The sequence below is a fragment of the Branchiostoma lanceolatum genome, chromosome 8, assembly GCF_035083965.1.
Source record: "Branchiostoma lanceolatum isolate klBraLanc5 chromosome 8, klBraLanc5.hap2, whole genome shotgun sequence".
Classification (NCBI taxonomy): Eukaryota; Metazoa; Chordata; class Leptocardii; order Amphioxiformes; family Branchiostomatidae; genus Branchiostoma; species Branchiostoma lanceolatum.
In genome coordinates, this window is record NC_089729.1 from 8,338,552 (window position 1) to 8,354,235 (window position 15,684).

The window sequence follows — 15,684 nt, forward strand, 5'->3', positions numbered from 1 at the left end:
TTCTCCATATTTCACAGTTGAACTCAAAGTACACGGTTTACTTATTACAAGTTAGAATCTGATTTAAATTCAAAATTATGTCTAGGTCAATCTTATTAATGTAAGTCAAAAACAGTTTGTAATCTGCAACCTAAACTATCAAACATCCCCATTACCTGTCTAGTGGACTATTCCAGATTAATCATGGCGGGTGTGCGAATGTGTTCGTGTCGTCCTCATCATTGTCCGTCGTGTTTTGCTGTTTCTGGGCGCTTCTGAGGTAGGCCAGACGCTTTTCTACATACTTTTATAATACCGAATGGCAAACAGGTATAACCTACGATTATTCCGTGAATTACTTTTACGGAGGCACAATCAGAAAGGCTCAGAATTTTAACATTCCCGACATCCGGATTTCAAGGTAACGGTGCAGTCTAACTTTTCCTTTTGTTTTTACCAAATTATCGACACGTATTACTCAGTACTCAGAGCTAGATGGTGCGGTTTGCGGTATAACATTGATCACGGCGCGGGAGTATGTTTAAATGAAAACGCAGTTTCGTCACCAGGCGCAGTTCTAAGTGCGACTGTTGGTGGGGAATTTCAGGGAAAGGCGCCTGCTGTTGAACGATAAGGTTTGTCACGCATGTTGTTTGGGAGGAACACTCCATCAAAATGTCAGGAAGGTGCGATATCTGTTGGTTGTCTCTTCAGACAGCATGTAACACGGCTGGAGAAAATGGATTGGGCATGTGAACCTTTCAAAACTGATCACGGCGTGTACCAATTGTTTGTGAAGATTTTGATCCATTTATGTCACTCCAGATTCGGTACCTGACCATGAGCGCTAGCCGGACAGTAAGCCTGGAATACTGCGCAGTATTTACAAATGCGCAGTTTCTGGCAGCTGCAAAGCAGCACTTTAGAAAATGTTCATATTCTTGTTTCTCTTGGCAGTTTATGGATGCACCATTCAATGCTTCCCTACTTGCTTTAAGGTTCTTTAATTTGTTCTAAGTTGGATATTCATTTCTAAACTCAAGGAATTAGAAGAGATAACAAGCTAATGATAGCAGTATACTAAGTATGCTGATAATCCCAAATGGAGATAAAGTAGCAGATTAAGTTATGGTAGAAACTAGAAAATATACAAATAGCACAGGATAGCTAACTGCAAAGCTTCTGTTGAGGGATAAGTGGTACTTGAATTGTGTGAGAGACATTCATTTATATCCCTACGCAGTGATCAATACCCTGGCTCCTTTAGCTTTAGACACTGCAGACCTGTAAATTGCTTTGCTGCTTTTGGCCTGAACTTAATCCTCGCGGTGCATTAGCTAGATTGGTCATCCCGGGATGAGAGTTGTCCTCCATTTGTTGCCTGCTGGCTTCTTCAATCTTTCACGGCGAGTTATTGATTGTAGCTCTCGGTGAACAGCGTGGGTACATCCCGCCTCCAGGCATGAGATGTTGAACCCTATGCATAGTAGGATAAGCTCTTGTTGTTGTTGGCAATTGCTCATGTACATTATCATGTACATGTAATTGTATTACGTATACATCATGTTATACAAATGTACATATATGTAGTAGCACTGTACATGTGCCTAGGTTGCAAAACCTTATATTGGTGTAAATGTCCCAGATTGTTTCTCATTTTAGTATAATCAAACATAATAAGACCAAGGATCTAGCCTGCTCTAGTCTTAACATTTTCTCTTAATTCACAGCAAACCCTGACTCATATTCGAAGAGGTAATGCATGATGGTAGATAACAGATAGGCACCAAAGTGCTGGTGGAGTTTCCTTACCCTTCCATTAATCATAGCAAGCACAGGAGCTTTAGTCAGCAGGCTGCCACAGTGTTTGAAGCTTACATCAGGGTACAGCACATTTGTGTTGCCCATGGTGACTGAAACATTTAACAGCACCATCTGTAGTGCTTACCATTTGAGGCTGACATGTAGGTCAAGTGGGGAGGATTGATGAGTACAAGGGTCTGTGGTCAAACCAGCTGCATACTAACTATGGCCATTAACGTTCTTGTAGTAATTGAAGATTGTGAAACTGATGGTATTTCTATTACTAGTATTAGGGCACTGCGTCAAGGATTGGATTTGGAAGCCTGAAATAGGGATTGATTTTCTATAGGGAGCTATAGATGAAATATTGGTAAAACTTTACTAAAAGATGAGTTCGCAAGAAAAATTGCACACTGGCCCTGTGAAAAAATAGAAAGCCTGACAAAAACGCTTAAAAATGTTCAGAACTAGCTGGAGCCTATACTTCTGCTTGGAGAGTAAATATGAATGAACAACTGGTAAATCTTGTTAAGCTTTTGCAAAAAAATCAAAACTCAAAATATAATGTACCAGTAATGCTGCATATAACCTTACTCCCAGGAGACATTTCATATGGACATGGATGCACATGATATACAGTTAGCTGACAGCCAGTTGAACAAATATCCCTAAAGTTGCCTTTGGGTGGTATTGAGCATTGAATTATTTATTCATTGTGAATCCAGACCTTTGATATAGCGTCATCTTTTTTAAAAAGGTCTGTCAGCATGTAATATATTGTATTCATAACTCACCTCAATTTATGCAGAACCTATCTGTCATTCTGTCTCGATGATGATACAGAGGTTGATGTTCATTTAGTAGGTAGGTTATTAGGATTAGGTAGGGGAAATTTTAAGGAAGGAAAGTGTGAAAGAGATTTTTCTGTGCTGTAACAGAATTTGAATTTCAGATTTGCCAGTCTGGTGCTAGCATTGCAAAATTGTTAGCTGGATGAATGAGCAGAACGACCTCCATAATCCCATTAGTATTGAGTAATGGCTTATGGTTTGGAAAATTGCTGCCTTTGGCAATAACATTCTACATCGAGGCATAGGAAAAATCCCTACAGAGTACAAAATGCATGTATTGATGATGGAAAATACAATCATGCATTCCAGGTTTTTATCTTCAGAATCTCTGCTGGAAGACAGTGTTAATTGAAGATGGAGGAATGATAGTATAGGTTTTCTGTACAGTACATTGTTCAGGCAAATGATGATTGATAAATGATTGATTTTTCCTGTTCACTTTAATTAGTCACTCGGAAGTAAACAAAGAATGATGTATCTATCAATACCATTGTGCCTGTCTTGTTGTGTACCTTCTGATCACAAAAAAGGGAAACTTCACATTTGTGTAAACTTATATAGTCTATAGAGAGGATATGTGCAAATTAGACATTTACAATTTGTAAGAAAGGGTACACTGTACATGTACAATCTGAAAAAATGATCAAATATTCCCATGTCTGTTGCAGTGCAAGTTGCAGAATGATGTATCTATAAGTTTGTATAAGTGAAACAAATAGATCTCTCTCACATTTTGATATATGACCTTAAAATGAAGTACTTTCTATGCAGAAGACAAGAGCGTAACTTTACGCCAATAAAAGTTACTACAAGAACATGTCACATGCACAGTTGGGATTTGGCACCCGCAAAGCCACACAAGCTGCACGTTCTATTCTCAGTGACCGATGATGATATAGCGAGGATAGCATTTGTCATCCCACCAACTCTATAGATGGTAACTGTACCGGGAGATTGCAGTCGTAAATTAGTTTGTGGATGGGTGCTCATGAATGATTTTCCTGCCTGCCGAAGCCAAGGACTGTGTCCCGCATTCAAAGCTGGAGGCTGTTTGTGTGATCACAATCTACAAACTTGGCTGCCGGATGTTCCTTCCTGTACAGGTCTGATATGATACGAAGGTACAGGCTCTTTGTTTTGTTGAGTTAAGCACACAGGTGTTGTCTCATTGGATTGTATTGATTTTTTCGTGAATTACGGCTAATTTTGTGTCACAGTTGGAGTGCAGTACCCGGGGGTGGAGAGATGTACATTATTTGAATGTGTCTTGTTAATACGACTAATAACTACATAGATTCTTGTCGAAGCACAAAGATTGTTTCTACAGCTTTGTCAGTGTCAGAAGGCGTATTGTGCACCCAGAGTCACACAGTCACTCACCGTCACTCACTCTCACTACAGGGACCAAAATGCAGGTAGTTTTAAGGCATAATGCACCGTAATTGATGGTTGAGGTCACCTTCATAAAGCCTACATTACATGGCCATCAGTGGCAGCTCACTGCGGAGTCATCCAGAGGTTACCAGTACCCGCTCTACTGCGCGGTGATGCGTCTATGTGTGGCTCTCTCTATACATATATATCTCTAGGCACACTTTTGAAGGCTTCTGTCAGGGGTTCCGTGTATCTTTTACAGGAGCAGGGTAAGAAGGTCACACGGCAAGAGAGTGGAATAGAGGCGGGTTCTCCCATTAGGATGTTTAGTGCAGAGATGCAAGACATGGTCAGGTGACATTTCATATTCAATGTGGCTTTTGTGCGTAAAGTTATTCTTTTTCATTCAATTGTTTTTGGTATGATCGCATTGCATTTGGTTGTTTAAATGGACGGGATATGCTTAAAGATGAAAACCTTTCTCTCTGTTAAGTCATTTATTAGACGTTGGTGATGTGATGATTTCCTTTATCATCTAGATTACCAGGAGAAGAAGAATCAGTCCTGCCTGAACAAGTTATCTTTCATAACAGAAACTCCTCCCCAGTCTGTTAATCATCAATCCATGCCATTGATTTTTTGCGACAATGATGAAATTAGGAGAAAATCATTAACTAATGAGCCATGGTGCTTGCCGCGTGTAAACAATTTATATTAATGCAAGCGCATGATGAAGTGAGTTCCCATGATGGTAGGACTTTGATATTGTAAGTACTAAGTAGTCAGCTGAGTCAACCTAATATTCTACTGGGTAGCAGTGTTTTTGGTACAATCAGTTTGAAAAGGTATGAAAAATGTTCCTGATTAAAGATAACAACAAGGTTGTTTTGGTATTTGCGTTATTAAATGTTATGATGGTCAATTTATCAATTACTAGTACAGTAATTCATAACCCTGTTATCCCTTCTTTTTTATTTCTCCTAGGATATCAACCTGTTAGGACTCCATTAGGAGTGATGTGTTTAAAATTAAATGACTACATGTTTGTTCAGCGGGCCTAGGGTGAATATGGTTGTAGATTCTGAGGACACTTGGAAATGATGCAGCTTATCGAGGTCAGCTGTTGTTGATGGAAGAGATCAGATGTTGTTGGTGAGAATGGCTTAGGCCACACCAATTTAGTTTCTTGGCTAACGGATTAAAATAAGAAATTTAGAAAAAAAAATTCATGAAAACAGAAGGCTGGGCCAGACTTCTGTTTTCATGATTTTTTTTTCCAAAAATTTTCCTTTTTGAAAATAAAAATCCGTTAACCCAGAAATTAAATTGGTGTGGCCTCAGTATGGCTATGAAGATCACCATTCTTGATTAAGCTTAACTCTCTGTATCTTTTAATGTGTTTTTGAACTTTTTCCTTCCCTAAAGTATACATGTATCAATTTAATATAACTATTTCAGCTCAAACTCAACCAAAGACAAGTATTACTTCAGCCTCATAAAGTGTTCTATCCCAGAGAGGAATTTGCCATCCCACCTACGCTGACAAATGCATTAAATGCTTATTAGTATTCATGAAAGTCCCGTTGTCGATGGTTCATTCCCCTTGTACGTGTGTAGACGCCAGTGGGCTTGATGGGAATGTGGCCCTGTTTTTAATTCACCCCTGCGTGATCCCATTGACACCACCTTGCATCAATAACTGTACAGTAGCAGTAATAGAAGCTAGTGGTGGACGGCAATTGCAGGGCAAGCGTGAGGGCACATTCTAAATGTGACGTGTCCATAGTGTGTTAAAGGTGTTGTATCTATCAACTGTTGTAATGGGAATCACAGGTATTAGACCTTGACCCTTCCAGAAAGTAATAGTTTGGCTACTTTAAGTATAACACCCTCATTCCACTAGGGCAGCAATCACACTGCGGCCTAAAACTTGACAGATTGCTCAACAAGTTTCATAGATGGAAAGCAAATCTTTTTATTCTCTATGTGTTGTATTGTCGTAAGTCACACTTTTACATTTTGCATGATATTCCAATTATGAAGTCAAGGGTTACGCAAATCCCATTTTGGTGACACTCGAGATAGCAGTGCGATCACCATATAGTGGAAAGGGTGCCTAATAGACAATGTAATTTGCAGTCTTCTCATGTACATGTAAGTCTTTGAAGTAGTGATGGGATGTGGTGATTATAAAGTTGCTTTGTGATTATTACGATTGGCTGTCAGTGTAACTAGTTGAAAACTGCAATATAGGAAATTGTCCATGGCAGTTTGAGCCACCGTTTTTAATTCAGAGCCTGAATTTCTCCCCATCCAACATTTTCTGCTGACTCAGACTCAGAGATGACTTTATGAGCCAGCACAGACTGCTGACTGTTAATGCCATACACCCACCCACCCACACATACATACATGGATTCATTACAAGCTTGGCTTCTACCTTTCACAATATATAATGTACGAGGTATATATAACTATGAAACTATAGCTTTGAATGAAAGATGATCATATTATTTTCTTATCATTTCTTCAATCAGTCATCCGCGGGCATAAGAGCTGATGCATGGCGGCTGTAGACGTCTCTCTCTCCAGGATCTATCATTTCTTGCACAAACTGAATATCATGTTTTTCTACTTTTCCTTGAGGAAGACTTGACTATGGTACATGTACTGATGTAGTGTAGTATGATGTACTTCCATGAAAACAATTGGTAGAGATAATTTTGAACAAAAATGGAAACTGTACTTCTTCCACTTGAATTTCATCGTCTTTGCCAAAATGAAAGCACATACTGTAAAATTAAAAGGGAAATGTTGGTGGGGATTTAATTTTGCGGCAGGGAAAGAATGGAATGCTTACAGTGGTTTTAAGTCTGCGGTTGAAACAAGCTTGAGGGGGTAGGTGGACAGAACAGAAATACTTGTGGTGGTTTTGCAGCATTAACTCCTGAAACCTCACGCCTTGACTGTTACATGATATAATAGATACCTCCAGGAGTCCCAAGGATATGCACAGAGATTCCAAGAAACTGGTTAGTGCTTTTTGTGACTTCGCCTACGCAGTGTTCTGGGCTTGTATTAAAATGCATGCTGGCATACTCTTCGAGCCAACTCAGCTTATGTCTGCAGTCTGCAGTTATTTGCATGCCTTAGGTCTTTTGAAATAGTATACTTCTGGAATTGACATCAAGTGATTGAATTATCTGTGATTTCATCTCCATGGAGACAGGGAATCAAATGGTAACACTGACAGTTTTCTATCTAGAACTCACCGTCTTTCCTTCATTTTCATCCTTTTCTAGTACTGCATATTTACAAATTATACACAGTAAAAAAATCTATATTTCAGGCTCTTGTGCTATGATGTTTAAAGCTATAAAGCTATCCTTCTCAGAGTACCCTTGGAATATTGACCCTAACGCCATTCAATACCAAAGAGAGGAAAATGCAGAGAAACAGAATGGCTTTCAGTACCAAGGAGAGGTAAACAAATAACAACAAAACGTCATTCAGTACCAAGGAGAGGTAAGCACATAATAGCAACAGAACGACTTTCAGTGCCAAGGAGAGGTTAATACATAGAAACAGAATGCCTTTCAGTACCAAGGAGAGGTAAACAAATAACAACAAAACGACATTCAGTACCAAGGAGAGGTAAGCACATAATAGCAACAGAACGACTTTCAGTGCCAAGGAGAGGTTAATACATAGAATCAGAACACCTTTCAGTACACAAATAACAAAACGTCATTCAGCACCAAGGAGAGGTAACCACAAAGCAACAGAAACTGTCAAGTCAGCATTATATTTGATCTTAGTGTATAATTGTGTAGAGGGAATGAACAAATCATGTCAATTATTGATACGGAGGTCATTGTCGGATGCCATTCCTCAGGGATTCATTCATTCTGAATAAATTATTTGAGATTATAGATATTCATCATTAGGTGATTCCCCCAAAGAATTAGAAATATGTTGACACATTATCAAATCATGACCAGCATTCCGTATACTGTCCAGACTCCATTCTCATCAACACAAATTGATTTTCTAACCGATATTCCTGACCAGAGAACCATGTCAATCAATGTTCTTGTAAATTGATTGATGTATCCAGCTTGAAATTAGTTTTGAATCCTCTATGTCCTTGAGACAACCTCTGAAATTGATACGCTGGTCTCCCAGATAAAATACATGGATATCACTTATTCTAGATACTTAAGGCATGTTTGTGTCCTACCATTATACATGTACTGCCATTTTCAATTAAAATGAGAGACCATAAAGGACATTAGGGTTGGAGTTTTGTCATTTAGGATTTTTGAAAATCATTTCAGAATCTGTGTATTTTTTTCCATATATAATTTTGCTTTTTTTGTGTCAACGTCATTTTGTATTTTTTCTACATTGCTATAAGATGCTAGAGTTGTATTTGATTCCACAAAGTGTACCTCCCCCACTCCTATTTCTGGTCCATTACTCAAGATAAATTTATGATAAAGGTCATGATCAACATTACAAACTAATGTGCAATGTACTACAAGAAAATGTATGTATACTGTTAAGTGTGACATTTCAAAGCTAAGTATGATTCAGCTTTCAGCCATGCTCCTGTGCCAATGCTGACAGTAGTAATACTGTCTGCCAAATTACCTAATGATTACATTTTACATGTTTGATACTCGGATGCTCAGTGCTTGGAGTTGAAATGAAGACATTTTACATTACCCTGCCAGGGCTCAAAGCACCACCTGCATGCACAGGTTATAAAGATTGAGTTGTGCAGCTGTTTCAGACGTCTACCTGCACCTACTGCACCTGGTTCATCATAAAATCAGCTATAACACTAGGGTGACATATGACTTGCAGTAGGATCCTTGATTCAAAACCGTAGAACTAGGAACATTTTCAAAACATTGATATTGTTTTTTTCAAATTTATTGAAAGGAAAAAATGAGTGGTGCAGGTAGTATTAATTTTGATGTGCCTGTAATAATTATCTGAACGAAGCTACACTACTGCATTTGTAGGTATGCAGAAAAAAGTATTTCCAGCCATAAATGATATATGTTTAATACTTGGATACGCAGAGCTTAGAGCATAAATGGGGTGGAAACGAGACATTTTATGTTCCTTTGCACAAACTCAGTCTCTCCGTCGATGCTTTACTCATAGCTGAACCATTAGCCAGATATTGGAAGCACTTTATAACTGGGATTTATCATCATAGTTTCAATCAATATAGAGAAGGAAATGTGGTTAACATGAGGAACCTATGTTCATTTAACAAAAGTGTTTTTGACAGGTGGCGTGTGCCTTGCATGCAGATGTTTTGATGTCGAACAGTTGCTCCTGTCAGGTCTAATACTCAGACTCATTTGTTTAACACTATGATAGTTAACAGTTAAATGGGATACAGTAACTACTGGTCAAAGAAAATGCCACCACAGAGACAGTTATGTATTGATTTGTTGACCAATGGGGTTTTAAATGTATTTACAAATGTATATCACTTTGTAATTTACAGTATATGCAACACTATATTATAATAGTGATTACTATGTTGATATCAAATGCAGGATTTCAGAATCTTAAGAAAAATAACATTTGCAAAGTTTGCTAGGTTGATATACTTGGCACAAAAGGTCGGGAAGTTGATTTTGGTCCTAGTTGAATGGACGTCAGAAGGATGACGGCTGAGACACAACGATTTACCGGTTTCGACCTTTTATTCAAAAGTCTTCATCAGAAGTTGATTTTGGTCCATCATATCTCTGTGAACAGTTATCAAATACATCATATCATATATCATATATCATCGGAAAGCTTATTAGTTGACCTTTCTAATGATACCCTGTTTGTTATGATTGTAGATTCATAGGTTGAGCACCAGAGCAGCTGATGTGAGTAGGTGCTGAAATTTCCCTTGATGATATGCAGGTTATTTTGGAATGATTAACGTAATGTGTTATATCGCTGGAAAGCTTGTATATTTTCCTTGAAAATGATTCCTGGTTTGTTATGATCGCAATGAGCACCATGACTGATTTTGTGATGGGTCGCCCCCCAAAAAGTGTAGAAATTCCGCTGCCAACATCAGACACTGGGGTGGTAGGGAAATTTTGGCATTTTTTTTTTGTGACGCACTTGCATAGTCAGCTCTTTGAATGCAGGCTCATGACAAATATGGTACCATTGTAATTGGGAAATAGATATGCCCAAATACTATCTAATTGATTAAGAAATAATAGAGATATAATTGATCAAATTAAAGATTCAAAACTTTTTGTGCTGAATGTAGTATAGCATTTCTACATTGTATCTTGATCATGACATAAGCTCTGAAATAGAAATTGATTTTCAGCCTGCATGCAGGTAAATGAACAATTTATCTTCAATGTCACGATTACTACAAATCTATGTGAATCCCAGTGGTGTGATTTGGTTATTCCAACCATGAAAGTAAACCCACCCATAATATGAAAGGTCTTTGTAATTGCATATTTATGACTTAAAACATCAGGTCCAGACTAACTTGATGTACAACATCTTTTTTTTATATGCATTATGTATAGTCAAGGTTATGTGAGGTTCAGAGTTGCAGTTTGATTTTTTTTCTCCAATCATCTGCCAAAAGACTAAGCCAGAGAGGTTTTAGTACATGAATATTTTGCTTCACTTTTTAACTACGATGATAAGAACTAAGTTTGGTTAAACTTAAAGTGATACATTTTTCATAGCGTCATTACCAGGTTATAACCAAACAATTATACAAGGACACATTCTGGTCCAAAGACAATTTTCGTTATTAGTATTCCAGACATTTGGGCAATGCACTAAGTTTGTGTGTCCATGGACCACTCAGTTGTGGCTCCTATAGATGCTGATCAGGCCAGTGCTCCTTCTGGCGCCACTAGCTACAGTCATGTTTATACATGAAGGTATACACTCGCCCACATACATTTTGTAAGAGCAGCAACTGATGACTCTAGAGTAGCCTCTACGTGGTATTCTTTCCACTGCTTGCATACATGTATGTATAGAATGTTACGAGTAAATACATGTACCGTGTAAGAAATTACGGATTTGCCAACAGTAGGGAATGTTCACGAAAAAGACTTGTTCATAATCATATGATTAAAAACAGTGATTTTCCTGAATGTTTTTAAAACTTTAGTAATATACACAGTGTCCTATAGATGTATATGTATTGAGTAGTGTCAACGTCCACCACATGAGTAGCCTGAGTACCAGCCTCCATAGTGACCGCTGGCTCATGCTTGGTCGTAACCTTTGAACATTACATTTATGTGTGTTATCAAGATCTTGACAGGCCAAAGGAAGTGAGATTGAAAGCTCCAGATGGTTCCCCATCTAATTGTTTGAGACATCATGTTAGCACTGGTTGTTGCCAGTGCTCTTTACTCCATCTTCCTCCTCCTACCTCAGTCCAGCCCTCTCCACAGGAGCACTGCCAAGCTTTTTTGGGAAGTTGCCAGAGTATACTGCGGAGAAGAAGCCTTCCTGGTGTGGCGGTTACTTTGTGAGGAGAATCTTTTATGGATCAGCACTTATCTTAACGTCCCATGTGTCTGCGCACCGCTGCCACCATGACCTTGCCATGTTTCAACCCAGTTAAGATCCCCTAACTGATCCCTTTGTTATGTGGCACGATAGGAATTCAGGTCTGGAAATTCCCAGTCATAGAATGATGCACTGTGCTATTGAACACTCTCTTTGATGATGTTGGCGAGTATGAGTATGGCACTGGGAGTATGAGTCATACTATGACGTTAGACAAGCCTTTTCTCTTTCAAGTTACAAGTTTGCTTCTGAAACAAATGAAACTTGAAAGCTTAAAGGCATCCAGAGCATTTTATGAGGCTTGAAACTTGAATAAAAAAACTCCAATTTCTAGTCATTCCTACACGTAATAAGTTTCAATAACAATACACCATTACATATCAACATTAAAGGAGCAAAGATACGATGTCGGTGTGTGGTGAGAACTGATAGAAAATCCAAACCCCAATAGACTTATCCTGACTGTCCATCACAATTAGCGGTTCGACCAATGAAAGAGTGACTGCATGTCCGTCAAATATTTGCATTCTAATGTTTTAATTTTGCATTTCTAGGTTTTGACGGAGGTGGGCGGGGCTATGGTATTGGTCTATTTACAGTAGGCGCGTGAAACTAAAAGATCACCATGTAGCTTATTTTTGTGTCGCTTTTGAGCACTTTTGATAAGAAATCCGCACGCAAATGTGGTGAACAATGGCATTAAATGTCAATTTCAGAAAGATTACAGCAACTAGAATATTTCCAGTTTTCAAACCTCATAAAATGCTCTGGGTGCCTTTAAGTGCTGTATAAAGCATACTTGCATTTTATTTGATGCAAACTATAGCTTTTTATCCCAGAATTCTGAATCACTTGACTCTGGCATACCTTATCTAAACTTCAGGTAAATGTGTCTCTGAAGTTAATGATTGTAGACGGTACATATAATGTATATGTAGCTCTGAAGTTCTATGACAGTGCCATCCAGACTTATAAGAGAGATTGTCAGGACTTGTTGAAGTTTCATATAAGCCGGTAAATATTAATACAGCATGGGAAGGTCGCTCAAAAACATTACATCAGGGATTTTTGTATTCCACTCTCTGACTCAGTGACAGATTTGGAAGCAATATTGGTTCTGAGGGTGATAGATGTGGCTTTCAGTCTGAGGATGTGGCAGGTCAAGTTAAACAATCCCTTAAGACCACCCACTCATCCAACCTTTGGTTAAGTGCAGGCACAACCCAAGACTTTGGGTTGTAGGTAGCAAGGCCACTGCAATATTGTATAATGCAGCAGATACTCCTGAGGTGTAGGTGTATGTTGAGGAAGATTGGATACAAATAAAGGGGCCAAAATTAACCTAAAAGGAGTACACTCTGAGTGAATCATCAATTTGACAAGTTAACCTTCTTGGGGCATACAGGGTTACCTGCATAACGTGTGATCATGTAGTTTGAGTAAGCTTGAGTCATAAGTTCGAGAAAGAAATTTATTTGGAACCTAAAACAAATAGACTACAATTATGCAAGTATTCACATCTTGTTATAATTCTAATTGTACAAATCTGTATGTACATAGCTACTTATCCTTGAATATTAAAATTATATGGGGACCAAAAGCACTTGTCATACTCTTACCGAATACCCTACATGTATTATAAATGGTTCTGTTCTAATAAGTTTTGCAGGGTCGGATATTACCATTGGTCAGCGACTACACATGTATGACTAATGATCCCGAGTACGTACACTCAACATGCAAGGGGTATTCCCACCTCGATACGCTCTTGCCTTGGAGTGATTACGTGGAAGAGGGGGACCGTTGCCTGATGTGATGGAATGGAGATGCTCTCGGCTGCCATATTGCATACTGTGAAACTGATGACGGGGAACTTTAGTGACCTGCCAGACAATTCAGCTGGCAGTTGGTGCGGTTCCAGGTGGTTGGGATCGATCTGGTGTAAACTGGTGATTTGTGTAGATGGGAAAATGTTCTGCTATCCCTTTTTTATTGCCCTCCTTTGTGTTATAAAGTTCCAAATGTAATAATCAGTAAGATCAATTTCTAGACATAATGGGATTGAGATATTTTGATAATGTTGCAAAAACTCAATATAAGCAGCTTCAACATGTCTCAAAATTGTCTTTCCCATTTTGCCTATGCTGCACTGCTGTCAACCTTCATACATGTATGGTACGTGATGTTATTCCTGTTCAAGCTCGCTCTGATCTATCAGTTCAATTTGGAAGATCAATAGAACCACACCTAAAATACATCAGTTGAAACTCCATTTCCGGAAGCTCTGTGAGAAAAGAGAACTAAACTTGGATCATGCCACAGTAAGGTTTTCTTCCAATGTCTTTCTCGATCTTAAATTCAATGTTCTTCAGTAGTTATGATTCGATTGTAAACATATTAAATTTTTATCAAATGGCATTTTCACGTTTCTATTTATATCATTCAGTAAGTTATCCATGGTGGTGTGGTAAATAATTCAGTACTTCCACACGTAAGATAGAGAGCTTGATGATAATGATTTTTGATTATGTGCAAACTTTCTATTGTTGCGACCTGTATGGATGGTTTCAAGAGCTCATTGCTCTGACATCCCGTGCATGTTGAAGAACATTATCATCGATTTCAGTATTGATCAGAGAGACTTCAAATCCTGCTGGCTCCCGTGGCTTAGCCTGCAACGTTTGGTATGTCCTCATTCTCTCTGTAGTCTTAATCTTTAAGGCTTTACTGAGTAAAGACACAGCCATTGCTTTTAACTTTAAAAGTTTTTAGTACAGTGTTATGCTGTATTTTTTATGTGTAGCATGTAAAGTGACGTTTCCTCTAGCTCTGGACCAAGAGGTTGTGAGTTTGAGGCCCAGCTGTTGTCACTCACCTGACTTGCACCCTTCTGAAAAGGGTCGCAGGCCTTAAGGTAACATTAAGCTGTGGTCCCTTACTGGTGGTGGTGGTGGTGTTCGTCCATCGTTACTATACTGCACAAAAACATGGAGTTAAGATTTGTCAATGCCACTGTATATTCATGATAAACATGTAAGATTCAGGGACTCAGATCAAAATGATAAAAATTTGTGGGATGTGGTATTTAGAATATTATGTCGCTTCTGTTATCTGTTTTTGGGGTAACTTTCTTTGACAAAGCAGGTGTGAAATCTTAACAAAAGAAGACTTTCAACAGGAAAATCGGTACATACAATGCAAATCAATGACTTTCTTTAGTGAAATCATCTGTCACTATTGATTTTGATCCCTTCTCTGACCAGAGATAATGCTGTTATATTGATTAACAGTTGACTGCGGTCATTCCTATACCCTGAATCTATCTCAATGTGACCTGATAACTTGTTCCTGGTATAGTTGACCCATGTTTCCTGCTGCAGGCCATAAGTGTGGCTTTACTTCTATTCATGTCAAACTGTAAGCCTGGCTAAGAGCTGAGATTTTTGCCTCTGGGTGAAGAATGTTTCAGCATGTTTTTCCAATTACATGAACCATTGATACCAAGAAGACAGGCTTTTGGGCTGCATTACTTTCCAAAGAGCAATTTATTTCAAAGCGTAGTTTTGCACACTTTCCATGGCATTGCATCCTTACTCGTGTACATGTGTATTTGGAAAACCAATACTTGCCATTATACCAAGTTTTTTTTTCTGTGTACATGTAGATGCCATGATTTAGCCTGGTGTGTCATAACAAGACTTCACCTTTGTTTTTATGAACCTATTTTTCAGCTATGCCCAATTCCTGTCTATCTTTAGATTCTTTATTGTTTTTTTGTATGCTGGCTTCTGTATTCTACTCCTTGATATCGTTTTGCCATGTAGCCGTGGCTCCACGGGACACAGTTCATTGCTGGCCTTTTGCCAAACTAGACATTGCTTTAAATGTTGATAGAGATGTTTATCATTGCCTAAGAGTAAACTGGTCTGGCTGTAACCATTGGTACTAGCCATGGTGCTGAATTTCTTACTGTTTTTTCTTGCTTTCCAATGTGGTGTTCTAAATCTGTTTAAACCATCGTAACAATTTTGCCAGAGATAAAGAAGATTTCCTGTCCTAGTGACCAAATTGTTTCATCCATTGGGAAAATCAC

The 15,684-nt window shown here is 38.5% G+C and overlaps 1 protein-coding gene across 4 annotated transcripts in view; it reads left to right on the top strand.

Annotated features, from left to right (window-relative positions):
• Positions 1 to 153: 153 nt before the first annotated feature.
• The window catches only part of LOC136440000 (TBC1 domain family member 16-like), a 44,850-nt gene continuing 29,319 nt past the window's right edge, over positions 154 to 15,684 (top strand). The window contains exon 1 of one of the 4 annotated variants that reach the window (XM_066435733.1): positions 154 to 259. The gene's annotated coding sequence lies outside the window, so the exon portion shown is untranslated. Of the gene's footprint in view, positions 260 to 282; positions 615 to 3,640; positions 3,755 to 15,684 lie in introns of those variants that run through there. The other 3 variants (XM_066435730.1, XM_066435731.1, XM_066435732.1) reach the window with 3 other exon arrangements.